Source organism: Equus caballus, chromosome 5 (genome assembly GCF_041296265.1).
Source record: "Equus caballus isolate H_3958 breed thoroughbred chromosome 5, TB-T2T, whole genome shotgun sequence".
In the NCBI taxonomy this organism is placed as follows: domain Eukaryota; kingdom Metazoa; phylum Chordata; class Mammalia; order Perissodactyla; family Equidae; genus Equus; species Equus caballus.
This window is the reverse complement of record NC_091688.1, coordinates 86,037,639-86,052,420: the sequence shown is the minus strand read 5'-3', so window position 1 is coordinate 86,052,420 and position 14,782 is coordinate 86,037,639. Positions and strand designations below refer to the sequence as shown.

The 14,782-nt window shown below is 37.0% G+C and overlaps 1 long non-coding RNA gene across 4 annotated transcripts in view; it reads left to right on the top strand.

Moving 5' to 3' along the window:
• LOC138924145 (uncharacterized) overlaps positions 1–14,782 on the top strand; it is a 116,112-nt gene that overhangs the window by 88,648 nt on the left and 12,682 nt on the right. For 2 of the 4 annotated variants that reach the window (XR_011438857.1, XR_011438861.1), the window contains exon 4: positions 13,369–13,485. The exons of the other annotated variants lie outside the window; for them this stretch is intronic. This is a non-coding gene — a long non-coding RNA (uncharacterized lncRNA). The remainder of the gene's footprint in view (positions 1–13,368; positions 13,486–14,782) is intronic. 4 annotated transcript variants of the gene reach the window in all.

Sequence of the window (14,782 nt, the reverse complement as noted above, 5' to 3'; positions counted from 1 at the left end):
CAATCAGCTTGATCTGGCAGTACTTTTTGAAATATGTGCATTCACTGTGAGACAATCTTTTGGTGAAGTATCAGCTATTAGCCAGACATTGACAGTGTAAGTATTTTGGAGGTATGAGGAGTTCCTAGCAGCTCAAATGCATCTCAAGCTATAGGCAGCTGTCTCCTTAGCCTAGGAACATGGAAAGCAGTGTTCATCACTTTTCAGTTCCTGGCTCATAAAAGATGTTTAGCTACTTTTTAATTCCTAGTTCATTTGAACTTCAAATGTGTCAAAATTAATACAAACAACCACAGAATCTAACTTTATTTTGTTTGACTTTAAATCTATATGGGTTTTGTTTTCAGATTTTTATCTTTTGTTTTCTTCCTATTTTTACAACTTTATTGAGGTATGATTGATAAGGAAAAACTACATGTATTTATGTTGCACAACATGATTTTTATAAAAGTTGTACAATGTTATGATTTAATATATGCATGCATTATGAAATGATTACCCCAAATCAAGTCAGTTAACACATACATTACCACACATAGTTACCTATTTGTGTGAGTGGCGAGAACATGTAAGATCTACTATCACAGCAAATTTCATATATACAATAGAGTATTATTAACTATAATCACCGTACTGTACATTAGATCCCCAGAACTTATTCATCTTCTAACTGAAAGTTTGTACCCTTTGACTAAAATCTCTCCATTTCCCCCACCTCCCAGACACTGGCTACCACCATTCTACTCTCTGGGTCTAAGAGTTCAACTCTTTTGGATTCCTCCTCTAAGTGAGATCATAGAGGTCACTTAAGTGAGATCACAGAATGTCTAGCTTATTTCACTTAGCATAACGTATATATATATACATCATTTTCTTTACCATTTATCTGTTGATGAACACTTTGATTGTTTCTCCACATCTTGTTATTGTGAATAATCCTGTAATGAACATGGGAGTGCAGATATCTCCACAAGATACTGACTTCATTCCCTTTGGGTATATACCCAAGAATGGGATTGCTGGATCATATAGTAGTTATTTTTTTAAGGAACCTCCACACTATTTTCCATAGTGGCTGTACCAATTTATATTCCCGCCAAAAGGGTACAAGGGTTCCTCTTTCTTCAGGTCCTCATCAACACTTGTAATCTCTTGTCTTTTCTTTTTCAATTATTTCGTTGAGGTCATAATGGTTTATAACATTGTGTAATTTCAGGTGAACATTATTTTTTTATCAGTTTCTGTATAGACTGCATTGTGCTCACCACCAGTGGTCTAATTTTTATCTGTCACTATAGACATGTGCCCTTTGCCCCTTTGTGACTTCCCAACCCCTTTCCCCTCTGGTAACTACTAATCTGTTCTCTTTATCCATGTGTTTGTTTATTTTCCACTTATGAGTTATAGATTTTCATGGTATTCTTTTATAATCCTTTGTATTTCTGTGGTATCAACGTAATTTCTCCTCTTTCACTTCTAATTTTATTTATTTGAGACATCTATCTTTTTTTCTTAGTGAGCCTGACTATGGATTTGTCAATTTTGTTTATCTTCTTGAAGAACCAGCTCTTAGTTTCATTGATCGTTTCTACTGGTATTTTGGTCTCTATTTTATTTATTTCTGCTCTAATTTTTCTTATTTTCCTCTTGCTGACTTTAGGCTTTGTTTTTTCTTCTTTTTCCAGTTCTGTTAGGTGTAGTTTAAGATTACTTATTTGAGATTTTTCTTGTTTGTTAAGGTCAGCCTGTATTGCTATGAATTTCCTTCTTAGAACCACTTTTCCTGCCTCCTATAAGAGTTGGTATGATGTATTTTCATTTTCATTTGTCTCTAGGTATCTTTTGAGTTCTCCTTTGATTTCTTCATTGATCCAATGGTTGTTCAGTAGCATGTTGTTTAGCCTCCACATATTCATGAATATACCACCTTTTTTCTTGTAGTTGATTTCTAGTTTCATAGCATTGTGTTCAGCAAAGATGCTTGATATGATTTTAATCTTCTTAAAGTCATTGAGGCTTGCTTTGTTTCCAAACATATGGTTTATCTTTGAGAATGTTCCATGTGAACTTGAAAAGAAGGTATATTCTGCCATTTTTGGATGGAATGTTCTATATATATCTATTAAATACATCTGGTCTAGTTTTTCATTTAAGTCCATGATTTCCTTGTTGAATTTCTGTCTTGGTGTTCTAGCCATTCATGTAAGTGGTGTGTTGAGCTCCCTACTATTACTGTGTTGCTGTTAATTTCTCCCTTTAGGTCTGTTAGTAGTTGCTTTATATACTTTGCTGCTCCTGTGTTAGAGACATATATATTCATAAGTGTTATGTCCTTTTGGTGGAATGTCCTTTTTATCATTATATAATTCCCCTCTTTGTCTCTCCTTGCCTTTTTTATCTTGAAGTCTACTTTGTCCTATATAAGTATAGCAATGTCTGCTTTCTTTTGTTTTTCAGTTGATTCAAGTATCATGTTCCACCCCTTCACTCTGAGCCTGTGTTTATCTTTAGGGTTGAGATGTGTTTCCTGGAGGTAGCATATTATTGGGTCTTGTTTTTTAACCCATCCAGCTACTCTGTGTCTTTTGATTGGGGAATTCAATCCATTTACATTTAGAGTGATTATTGATATGCAAGCACTTAATACTGCCCTTTTATCTCTTGTTTTCTAGTTCTATATTTCCATTGTTTCTCTTCCCTTATATTTCTGACTGCCATTTCAATTTGGTGGTTTTATGTGACTGTTTTCTCTTTATTTATGATTTGTGTCTCTGCTCTTATTTTTTGTTTTGTCATTACCATAAGGTTTGTATAAAAGATCTCATAGATGAGATAATCTATTTTCTGATAGCTTCTTATCTCCATTAGCCTAAGCAGGTCCCATCCATTTCCTCTTCCTCTTTTAAAGTATTGTTGTCACAAATTATTCTCTTTTGTGTGGTTAGTTTGTGACTAAATTGACGTGTTTAGCTATTTTTTATGCTTTGCTTCTGTTTATCATTTATGTTTTAATTGTTTGCTAACCCGTTCTGATAGAGAGCTTTAGTTTTCTGATTTTGTCTGTCTATTTATCTCCTTGCTCAAGATCTTGTCAACTTTTGCCTTGTTGTTTCAGGTATTAGGGCATCGTTGATCATTTCTTGTAAGAGAGATCTAGTGGCACTGAATACCCTCGGCTTTTGTTTATCTAGGAAAGCTTTTATTTCTCCATTGTATCTGAATTATAGTTTTGCTGGATAGAGTATTGTTGGCTAAAAGTTTTTGTCTTTCAGAATTTTGAAAATATCATTCTAATTTCTCCTAGCCTGTTAGGTTTCTGCTGAGAAATCCACTGAAAGCCTGATGGGGGTTCCTTTGTAGATCATTGTCTTTTTCCTTGCTGCCCTTAATATTTTTTCTTTGTTATTGACTTTTTCCGGTTTTACAATTATATGCCTTGGAGAAGGTATTTTTGCATTGATGTAATTAGGAGTTCTGTTTGCTTCATGTAAATCCAGTTCTTTCCCCAGGGTTGGTGAGTTCTTAGCTGTTAATTCTTTGAAGAAGCTCTCTGCTCCTTTCTCCTTCTCTCCTCCCTCTGTAATACATATAATCCTTATGTTGCATTTCCTAATTGAGTTGAATATTTCTCAAACAATTTCTTCATTTTTTGGTCTTGGTTCTCTCACCTGCTCCACCTGAAGCATTTCTATATCTCCATTCTCTAAATCACTAATTCTGTCCTCCATAATGTCAGCTCTGTTTTTTAGGGTTTCTAGATTTTTTTTAATCTCATTGATTGTATTCTTCATCTCTAGAATTTCTGTTTCACTTTTTTTCTTTTTAGAGTTTTAATCTCTTTAGTGAAGTATCCCTTCTGCCCATTAATTTTATTCCTGAGTTCATTGAACCATCTTTCTGAGTTTTCTTGTAACTCATTGAGTTTCTTCATCACAACTATTTTGAATTCTCTGTCATTTAGATTGTAAATTTCTGTGACTTCAGGATTGGTTTCTGGAGACTTGTCATTTTTCTTCTCCTCTGAAGGGTTACTGTTTTTCATGGTGTTTGATGAACTAATTCTTTGCTGAGGCATTTGTAGTAGTATCAGGTCGCAGATTCCACCTGCCACCTCTTGGGGTTTGGGGGAAGGAGCTGTGTTTTCTGAATCTGCTGTGTCTGCTGGAAGTCATACTGAAAGGGCTGTTCTGTTTTTGCCTGCTGGCTTCAGCCCCTTGGCCAGTCATACACTCACACACAGGTGCTCTTGTGCAGAACTGCTGCCTTGGCCAGGAACTGGGTGAGCTGGTGTGCTAAGTGAGAGAGGAGGGGCATTTTCTTTCACACACATGGGCCCACTCTACGCTCATGGGTGGTTCACGTGGGCTGCTCTGCTTGGTGGGAGTGCTCATGCGGTGGCTGAGCCATACCACTCACTGTGGAGCATTCCCATGGGCTGGGCTGCAACTCTGAAAGCAAAAGCAATCACATGCAGGCCTGCCTGCTCCCCCACCTCCTCTTACAGTTGTCCAATGGCTGCTGTGTGAGGACCCGTGACCTAGGTCGATGCCACTGGGGAGGGTGAAGGGACCCACTCACCTCCTCTGCTGCTTCTTGGGGATCCAGTACTCCCACCTTCATATTTATGGCTGTGTGGACTCTCAGACCTCCTATCATGCTTTGTGGGGAATCGTCTGTTCGTAATGAATGTCCATTGGTTGCAAATTAGGAGTGGAGAAATGAAGGGAAAAACTCACTCCACCATGATGCTGATGTCACCTCTTATCTCTGGTCTTTTTGATAGCATTTATCATAACAGGTGTGAGACACTAGTCATTGGGGTTCTCATTTGCATTTCCCTGATGATTAGTGATGTTGAACCATTTTTTATGTACCTGTTGACCATTTCTATGTCGTCTTTGGAAAAACGTCTATTCAGGTCATTTTTGAATCTGTTCTTTTTCTTTTTCTTTTTTTTTTTACTACTGAATTGTAGCAATTGCTTATATATTTTGGATATTAACCTTTTATCAGATATATGGTTTGTAAATATTTTCTCCCAGTGCCTTTTCATTTTGTTGATTTCTGCCTTTGCTGTACACTTTTTAGTTTGATATAGTCGCACTTATCTATCTTTGCTTTTGTTGCTTGTGCTTTTGATGTCATATTCAAAAACTCACTGCCAAAGCAAATGTTAAGAAAGTTTACCCCTATGTTTTCTTCTAGGAATTTTACAGTTTCAGGTCTTACATTTAAGTCTTTGATCCATTTCCAGTTAATTTTTGTGAGTGGTGTAAAATAAGGTTCCAGTCTCATTCTTTTGTCTGTAAATATCCAGTTTTCCTAACACCATTTATTGACGAGATTGTCCTCTCCCCATTGGGTATTCTTGGTTCCTTTTTTTAAGACTAATTGATTGCATATATGTGGATTTGTTTTTGGGCCCTCTGTTTTGTTCCCTTGATCTATGTGTCTGTTTTCATGTCAACACTGTACTGTTTTGATTACTATAGTTTTGTAATATGGTTTGAAATCAGGAAGTGTGATGTCTCCAGCTTTGTTCTTCTTTCTCAAGATTGCTGTAGTTGTTCAGGGTCTCTATGAATTTTAGGATTGTTTTTTCTACTTCTGTGGAAAATGCCATTGGGGTCTTCACAAGGATTGCATTGAATCTATAAACAGCTTTGGGTAATACAGACATTTAAACAGTATTTTTTCTTTTGACACATGAATATGGAATATCTTTCCTGTTTATTTTTGTTTTCTTCAATTTCTTTCATCAGTGTCTTACAGCTTTCAGTATGCAGCTCTTTCACCTCCTTGGTTAAATTTATTCCTAAGTATTTTATTGTTTTTGATGCTAATATAAAAGGAATTTTTTCTTAATTTCTTTTTTGGATCGTTCATTGTTAGTATATTGAAATGCAATTGATATTTATATATTGATTTTCTATCCTGCAACTTCACTGAATTCATTTATTATTTCTAACAGTTTTTTGGTGGTCTCTTTAGGGTTTTCCATATATATGATCACGTCATCTGCAAAAAGAGGCAATTTAACTTCTTCCTTTCCAATTTGAGTAAATCTGTGTAGTTTTGAAGAACCATATAAATGCTGTTCCTAATACATATTTTATAATGAATAAATTGTAAGCAAAAAATAAAATTTTAAATGATGTTTCAAAAAAAGTGAAGAAAATGCCTGCTATGGGTTAAACTGTGTCCCTCCAAATTTATATGTTGAAATCCTGACTCGCCAGTACCTCCAAATGCTATCTTACTTGGAGATAGAGTCTTTAAAGGGGTGATCAAACTAAAGTGAAGCTGTTAGGATATGCCCTTATGCAAGATGACTGGTGTCCTTATAAAAAGGGGAAATTGGGAGATAGATATACTTGCAGGGAGAACACCATGTGAACATGAAGGTGGCGATCTACAAGGTAAGGAAAGATCTGGAACAGAATCTTCCCTCGGAGCCCCGAGAAGGAACACACTCTGCCAACACCTTGATTTCAGACTTCTAGTCTCTGGAACTGTGAGTCAATAAATTTCAAACAGTTTGCAGTATTTTGTTATGGCAGCCCTAAAAAACGAACACAGTGTCTATAATAGCTGCAGTCTTTGTTAAGACTTTAACTATTAACTGTTATTTATGTTCTTTATTCTGGTTAAATCTGCCAAATTTAACAACATATGTTACTTGTTGAGTACAGTGAATAGCTCTGCTGTTTACAAAGATATACAAATTACATATCAAATGATATTTTAAATTTGGATAAGTGTGAAAAGTAGGAATAGCAATCACAGTGGTAGCCAAAGCCTTTTTTGTTTCTTGTTGGAAATAGAACAAAGCAGAATGAGGAGTATTTATATTGAGAAGCCAGTTGTTTCTTTGTATGGTTGTTCAGAATAGATATTATTGATCGGGTCACTTGACCATTAGTTTGACATCATGCAAATGTCATTCGAATGCTCAGCATTTTGCTTTTCTCAATCAGATCTTTTCCATTTCACTATGAATTCACCTGCTTAATCTTCTTTAGAAAGAAATCATTCTCTTCACTATGCCTGGGCCACTACTTTTAGATGTATATTAATATTTAATGGCTGAAATAACATAAATAACCATTTTAATTTATTTCTTCATGTTTTTTTTGGGAACTGGATGGTATAAAATTTAAATAATATTAATGCACAAGGATTTGAGTTATCTTGAATTTAACACTGTTAAATTCTCCCAACAGGTAACACTGTGCAGATTATATTTATATTCATCCTTAAGGTTTTTTCTTAATCAGAAAGTTCAATATTTCAAATAATCTTTCAGATTTTGTACTTTAAGTTTTAAAATCATTGTTAACACAGATACCACAGAAAATGAGGCCCAAAGTTATAATTCTTCTGTTTTTGAAATCTTAACATATTGTTCTCTTTTCATCATTTTCAGGAACTAAAACTCAGAGAAATTCTGTCATGTCAACACATATTTATAAATTGCCCAGAATAACGGTACCTATGATGGAAAATGCAAACAAAATGGAAGGTGGAACTCCTGCTCTAATAGACAGAAAAGGTTTTCTAGAATAAGTTGAACCTGAACTAAAGTAAAAACAATGTGTGTGTGTGTGTATGTGTGTGTGGTGTGTGTGTGAGTGTGTGCAGGTACACTAAATGAATAGCATGATCCAAACATGAAAGCCACGGTTAGCCATGATTAGAACATAGATTTGATGTTGATGAGACTTGAGTTACATTGGAATTTGTGTGTGAGGAGAGATTGCTGTCGGCCTCAAATGCCAGTTAAGAAGTTGTACCTGAAGCTGATGAATAATAGCGGGCTTATTACTGAGGATCTAGAGGCCGGCAGCCTGCCTTTCCATGCTGGCTCGACAATTTACTACTCATCACACTCCGTGCTCTTGTCCTGATTTATTTTTATAGCATGTATCACTCTACCAGATACGGTTATAAGACCATTTGTGTGAATTGTTTTATAAAAATGTTTAAGCTTTTAATGGTCTATCTCTCCAGGCAAAATGCCCTGCTTACAGGACAGAATTTTGTTTTGTTCACTGTTACTTCCTCAGTAACACTATAAAAACTCAGTAAAATGGATTGATTGGATGAATGAATCAGTGAGCTTGAACAATTCTTTAGTACATCTTTAACTCACTTTCCTTATATAGATATCGTGGTGATGATGATATTATTAATAATAATAACAAAAATAATAATACCTGCTACATCATGGTATTATGAGGCTTACACATAGATGCATCTAGCACAGTGCTTTGCATATAATAGGTGTGTAATAAATTTAGACATTATTTTTCTTATTGTAGATTCCTGCACTGAAACCAACATAAGAAAAACTTTCTAATGTGAGTCTCGTAGATTTATTTTAGAATGTTAATTATTTACAAATTTTCAAAGAAAGGTGAAAAACTCAGTAGTATAATAAGTAAATAGTTCTGGCCATCAAGGAACAAAAATTTATTTGAAATTAGACTCAAATGCAAAAGTAGCAAATGATGAAGACAATGCATGAATTGCCTGATTCAGCATATAGCAAAGCTTTGGAAAAAGAAAAAACCAGTGAGAGCAAGGGCAAGAGATAGGAAAGGCTTCAGGAAAGGCTTCACGGGACAAGAGGGGATTTGGATTTGCTTTGGAGAAGAGGCCTGATCTGAATCCATGACAAGGAAGATCATTCCACGGGAAAGGAACAAAGCAAAGAAGGGCAGAGTCATGTGGAATGACCTTGGCACCCACATGGTAAAGGTCAGGAGACCGTTGATGAAAAACAAAACAGGCGGGCGCCTAGGAGAGGAATAAACTTGCCTTTGCAGGATAAGAAGTCCATCAGTATACATGAAGGACACTGTCTTAGCCTGTTCAGGCTGTTACCACAGAATACCATAGACTGGATAGCTTGTAAATGAGGGAAATTTATTATCTTGCAATTCTGGAGATCAAGGCATTGGTGGATTCAGTGTCTAGTGAAGACCTCCTTCCTGGCTCAAAGATGGCCATCTTCTTGTTGTATTCTCTTGTGGTGGGAAAGGTGAGGGAGCTCTCTGGGGTCTCTTTTAACAGAGCATTGATCTCATTTATGAGGGCTCCACCCTCACCATCTACTCACCTCCCAATACCATTGTATTGGGGATTTGGCTTCAACATATGAATTTTGGGGGACACAAACATGCAGCCTATAGCAGACATTGAAAATCAGGCAGAAAAGTTTAATTTTTTTTTTTTTTTTTTTTTTTTTTTTGCTGACGACTATTCACCAAGAGCTAGCATCTATTGCCAATCTTCTTCTTTTTTTCCCAAAGAAGATTTGCCCTGAGCTAACATCTTTTGCCAATCTTCCTCTATTTTGTATGTGAGACACTGCCAGAGCATGGCCACTGACGGATGAGTGGTGCAGGTCCACACCCGGGAACTGAACCTGGGCTGCTGAAGCAGAGCACTCTGAACTTAACCACTAGGACACTGGGGCTGGCTGGTGCCAACGTTAATCCAGAATGTAATGATATAATGATACCAACGTAACTCCAGAAGAGTTTAATTTTATGTAACAAGAAAGAGATAGTTGCTGGTAAAGAGTTTTCATTTTCATCTTTGCAATAAAGTGTCTTAAAGTCACCCAGAAGGATTGAAATTAAGTGAAGAACTCAGAATAAGGAAAGCTGGGTAGTAGACTATTTTCATGTCCTCTATTCCATCCTCTATTTTCCATTCTCTTTCTTACCAGCATGGTCATTCCAAGATAAAGACATGATTACGCACTTGTCTGCTCAAATTCTAATCATCTCCACCACGCTCAGGATCAAATCCAAACTCCTTAGCAAGTCATTCAAGGTCCATAGTACACCCTGCTCAACATCTTTCCTGCCTCATCTCTCAACAGCAGCCTGCTACACACACATGACCCATAGACATTCTCTAAATCCTGCCCACCCCTTCCCTTCTGGCACCCCAGAGTTCTTGCCATTCCTTTAAATAGGTTATGAATATTTATGGCCTGTAATACCATTTCTCTTTCTATTAAGTCTCATATGACCTTCAACTCATCTTTCAAGACTCATCTCAAATGTTGCCTCTCCTTTTAAGCCTTTTCTAATATTGTCCCACCCCCAGCTTCTCTGGGCTCCTTCTTTTCTCCTTCCATAACAACTTATACATCTTGTACTTGTAGCATTAAACTTATTTAAATTTCATGTTTATATTCCTACTTTTCATGTTACATCATGAGTTTCTTAAAGGTCAAGTACTTTGTGTCTATAGTTCCTACCACCATAGCACCGTATTCTAAGGAATTAACAAATGGTTGATGTATGACATATAGAATTTCATAATCAAGTGGAAGGCAAATGTACACAAAGCATTAAAGAAACATTTTAAACAGGAAGAAACCATGTTGCTACATAGAACAACAAAGTCATCAGCAAGTGGAGCTTGTTTAGAGCAGACGGTAAGTTTAGCGTTTGCTTGTTGAACTGTATATGCCAGAAGGGTATTGCAGAGAAAATATTCGAGTATAGTTGGAAATACAAAGGTGGTTCTCAAGCTAGGGAGAGATATACACATTAAGCAGGCATATTTTGGGAGCAATAACTGGAAAATAGAGGCTAAGTGCTAGGTGTGGACTCTAAAATATGATTATGGAGGGAAATGAACATCTGATTAGAACCTGGGCTTTGTGACACGAGAGGAGCAGTGAAATCACTGATCAAGAAGCAGTGACCAAGAGGGTAATCTGAGAGGTGGAGGAGAATGAGGATGTGGCACAGAGGCCCTGGGCCAGAATACACCCAAGAGATAATGATCAACACTATCAATGCCTCCGAGATGCCAAGAGAGCCAAATCTGAGATGAGCTGTTAATTTTAGAGATGGAGATTCAAGAAGTGTGATTGGCATAGAGGATGTGGAATTCACATAGCTAAGGAAGCTGTTGAGCAGGAATTGGAATTTTCATAAGTGGGTTTCAGTCATGTCTACAACTTCAAAAATGAGAAAAGGAATGTTGCTAGGTGTGAGTATCCTATCTGTGGGCTCTTTTTTTGGGGGGGGGGGGGTGATGCTACTGCATTCTAAAGGCTGAGATTGTAACTTCAAGTTCAGTTATAGGAAAAATAAAACATATTTGGAGTTTCGGGATACCAAAATGAGATTTTCACTCCCTCATCAGTGACTTCTGAAGATTTCAGAGTTAAGAATTCCCTTCATAAACCTTGCTTTTCTTGTGGGTAATTCTACTTTTGGACACATTTTTCTATGTAAAATCTCTAAAACAATTAGACTTTGTAGGTGAGTTCAGCAGAATTGTTGAGAGCAGCATTTCCCAAAATGTGTTCCGTGGAACACTAGTGCCATAAGCTGTTAACAGGTATTAAATGAACAAAAGTTCCCCTGGTCAAGTGTATTTTTGAAATGCAAGTTAAAACAAACTCAAACAGCTTTTTGCCTGCAGGTCTCCTCAGAACCTCTACCATGCACACTGTGAATATCGAAGAAGCATTTATAAATTTCAGTTGTTTCCTAAACATTTTGACCAAGAAATTATTTTGTCATGAAACTCGCTTTGGGGCATACTGCCTTAGAGGTATTTTATCTAATATTTTCCCTTCTCCGTTTCCTAAAACTAAATGTTGCATTGTATGTATAGGTTGTATAATGTAGTATAAAAAATCACTTAATAATAATAATAATAATTAATAATAATATTTATATAAATCAACTGCAAGCGTGCCTTCCTTCCCCCACCTTCCCTCTCTTCCTTCCTCTGCCCCTTCCCTCCTTCTTTCCCTCTTTTCCTTCCTTGATATGTTCCTCCAATTAGGACATTGTTTCAATGGACTTTTCAGTTTTTATTTAAAATAGAGAACTTGTACCAATGAATTGGATTTCAATTAATAACTATACATGGAAAAAGTTATAAAATAACTCTTGGGAATCTTCATTAACAGAATCTGTGGGACTGAGATATCGAAATTCCCTCATTTCCAGTTTGCAAGCTCTAGACTTATAGGCTTCCAAATTTCTTGGAAAACATATGAGGGTATGAGATGCTGGCATGCATCAAATTCTTGAGTAAAACAAGGATATTGGGTATGCTTTTAACTTTAACACTGAGCGTTGCTGTGATCGTCTCACAGCTCTTCAATCAGATCTTGACTGCTGTAGATCTCCTCGTGTGGATCCATGAGGAGGGCATATGTCCTTCGCAAAGATGTGTGGGATGACTGCATTACTTCACCACCACCCACCTTCATTTATGTTCTGGAAAAAGACAAGCTCCACCAAATGTTTCCAATTTTTATTCTGCTTTAGTCTCACACAGATACTTCCCAGGAATGTTCTTGTCTCATCCCACGTGACTTTTTCTTTCCCTACTTTGTTCCTCTGCCCTTCACTGAAGTTGTCTGAAGCTGTACAGTCAGCCTCTCCCACTCCAAGTCAGCTCTGGAGAGATGCTCGCCTCGGTTACCCCCTTCACCCCTTCCCCTGTTCTTGCAATAGTTTCCTCAGTGCCTGGAGGCTGTCACCTTGTTTCATATTGAACTCACTTCTGTTTCCCTTGTTTTTCATTTACAGCTTCTACCTCCTTCTTGGTGCTTTTTCTGGACATGTCTGTCCTCCCTAAATTTGTTAAGCTGCTACAAAGAAACATCGACAAGATCTATCTGAATCATTCAGATTGTTTTACATAAAGCCATTCCTTTTGTGAAATTTACCTTTCCAAATTCCAGGGTAAATCGACCACTTGGAATTCTGCGTCCCTGTGGTCTGAAATTCTTGCTATGCTAGTGCAGCAGCAGAACACCAGAATGTCTGGCAGGGACTGTGATAGTCTTCTCTATGCCGTGATGAAACTTTAACCACTGCCCATGTGATATCTTCCCCCACAAGCCCATACCCTGAAAGGGCCCTGTACCTCCTTCCCTGCTCCTATTGCCATCCCCAGAAAGGAAAAGAAAGAACACCCCCTTCTATAAATGGACAGATACATCAGGTAGAGTTATTTAGACTAAAGTCACAGGGTGACTGAAAATGCCTATTCCAGAAGCAGAAAATACTCAGTGATTGAGATATAAAAGAGTCAGTTTTAAGTGTTTCATTAAAATCGCTGCAAATACTATGCATAACAATTTACACAGAACGCATGAAGCTGCTTCTTTAATAAATGGGGTTCATCTATAGTAAATGGCTTGGTGCAACCAAAGTGGCTCTAATCAAATTGGGGACAGACGAGTTCTGTAGATGTAGCTTATTTCATTAATTTACTACTGTTTAGGGTTCACAGTCAATGGCCAATTGATATTATTTGTGACAACACTCAATAAAATAAGTAAAGGGAAATAAGCTGTGTGATGTATTGCAGAGATAAATCACAGCCCGGCATGTGGGGAGATGGAACCCTCCAGCAGGAGCACTTAACACACTTCATTTGATTCCCATTCGTCAGCCTCAGCGCCGGTGGCTCAAAAAGAATGCAAAGGTAAATGAACACCAAAATATGATTTACGGCGCCGGAAAACAGTCCTGCCCAAATAAATCAAGGTTCCACTTCATTTCAGGCATTGGTTTATTCATAATCCAGGGTTTTTACAATCAAGTCCCACCATTGTAAACAAACCCCAACAAAATACACACCTGTGCTAGGAGATAGGCATGATACTGTGTGTGCACAGAGAATGAAAGAGGTTTAAAAATCCTGCAGCTGTTCAGTGGATTGAAAAAGGAAACGGGCAGCACATTTGAAAAGACCTTGTTGGTTTGAGCAATGATGTCGCTGCATTCTGCTCACATTGTTAGAAAGGAGAAGCCACATGGACTTTCAGAATATGGAGATTTAAAATTTTAACCACACTGTGTTTATATACATAGTTTCGTTGAAAGTCCTGGGAAGACTACTGTGAAGTTCCATTCTGTATCTAAGCTTTTAAGAATTGAGCTAGACCTAAGATAAAAGGGGAAAAGAGAGGCATAATCGAGGAATATGTAAATTTATTAAATGGGGTCTCCTATCAAATGAGTTTAATGAGTTTTCATTCGAAGCTTAATAGATTATAACTGTCATCTTGTTGCTGGAGAACTTTTCATCTAATGTAAACTACGGATAATAAAGAACAAAAGTGAGGGTTTCCGTCAGAAACATATCTCTCATTAGTAAATATAGGTGGTTGCATGTCATAGCCGTAATTCTATGTTGATTCATTTTTACTAATAATAGGCTTAAAGTAAAGAAGGAAATACTCAGTTGGAAACAAATATACAAAAAGAAAAGCTTAAGATGGCAAGATTTTAGAACCAGAAGGGACCTTCTAGATCATTTAGAAGCCCAGTTACCAAATTCCAAAAAAAAAAAAAAAAAATAAAGATATCAAGGAGGTAAATGATTGAATTAGCCAAGGTCACACCACAGATTAATAACATAGCCAGGCTCCAACCTGGGGTTTCTGGCCCCACATTAGGGGAACTCTGTTACGTCCACTCAGATCAAGGACTGATCACCAAAGAACTTCAAATTCTTAGAAAAGTTAAGACTATATTGAAATCTATGTCCCACAGGCTTATTGTGATATGTGATGAAAATAAAAAGAGAAATGTTCCACCTGCTTACATATCCTGTGTGTGTGCATGCATGTGTGTATATCATGGACTTTTTATTTTAGGTTTTCTGCTTTTCTTTTAAATCTATTGCAATATTTTATTTGCCTTTATTATATTCCAACAATTTTCCCAGGAGTCATTTAGTGTGGTTTCCAATTTGGAAGTGGCCTCGCTAAGATTAT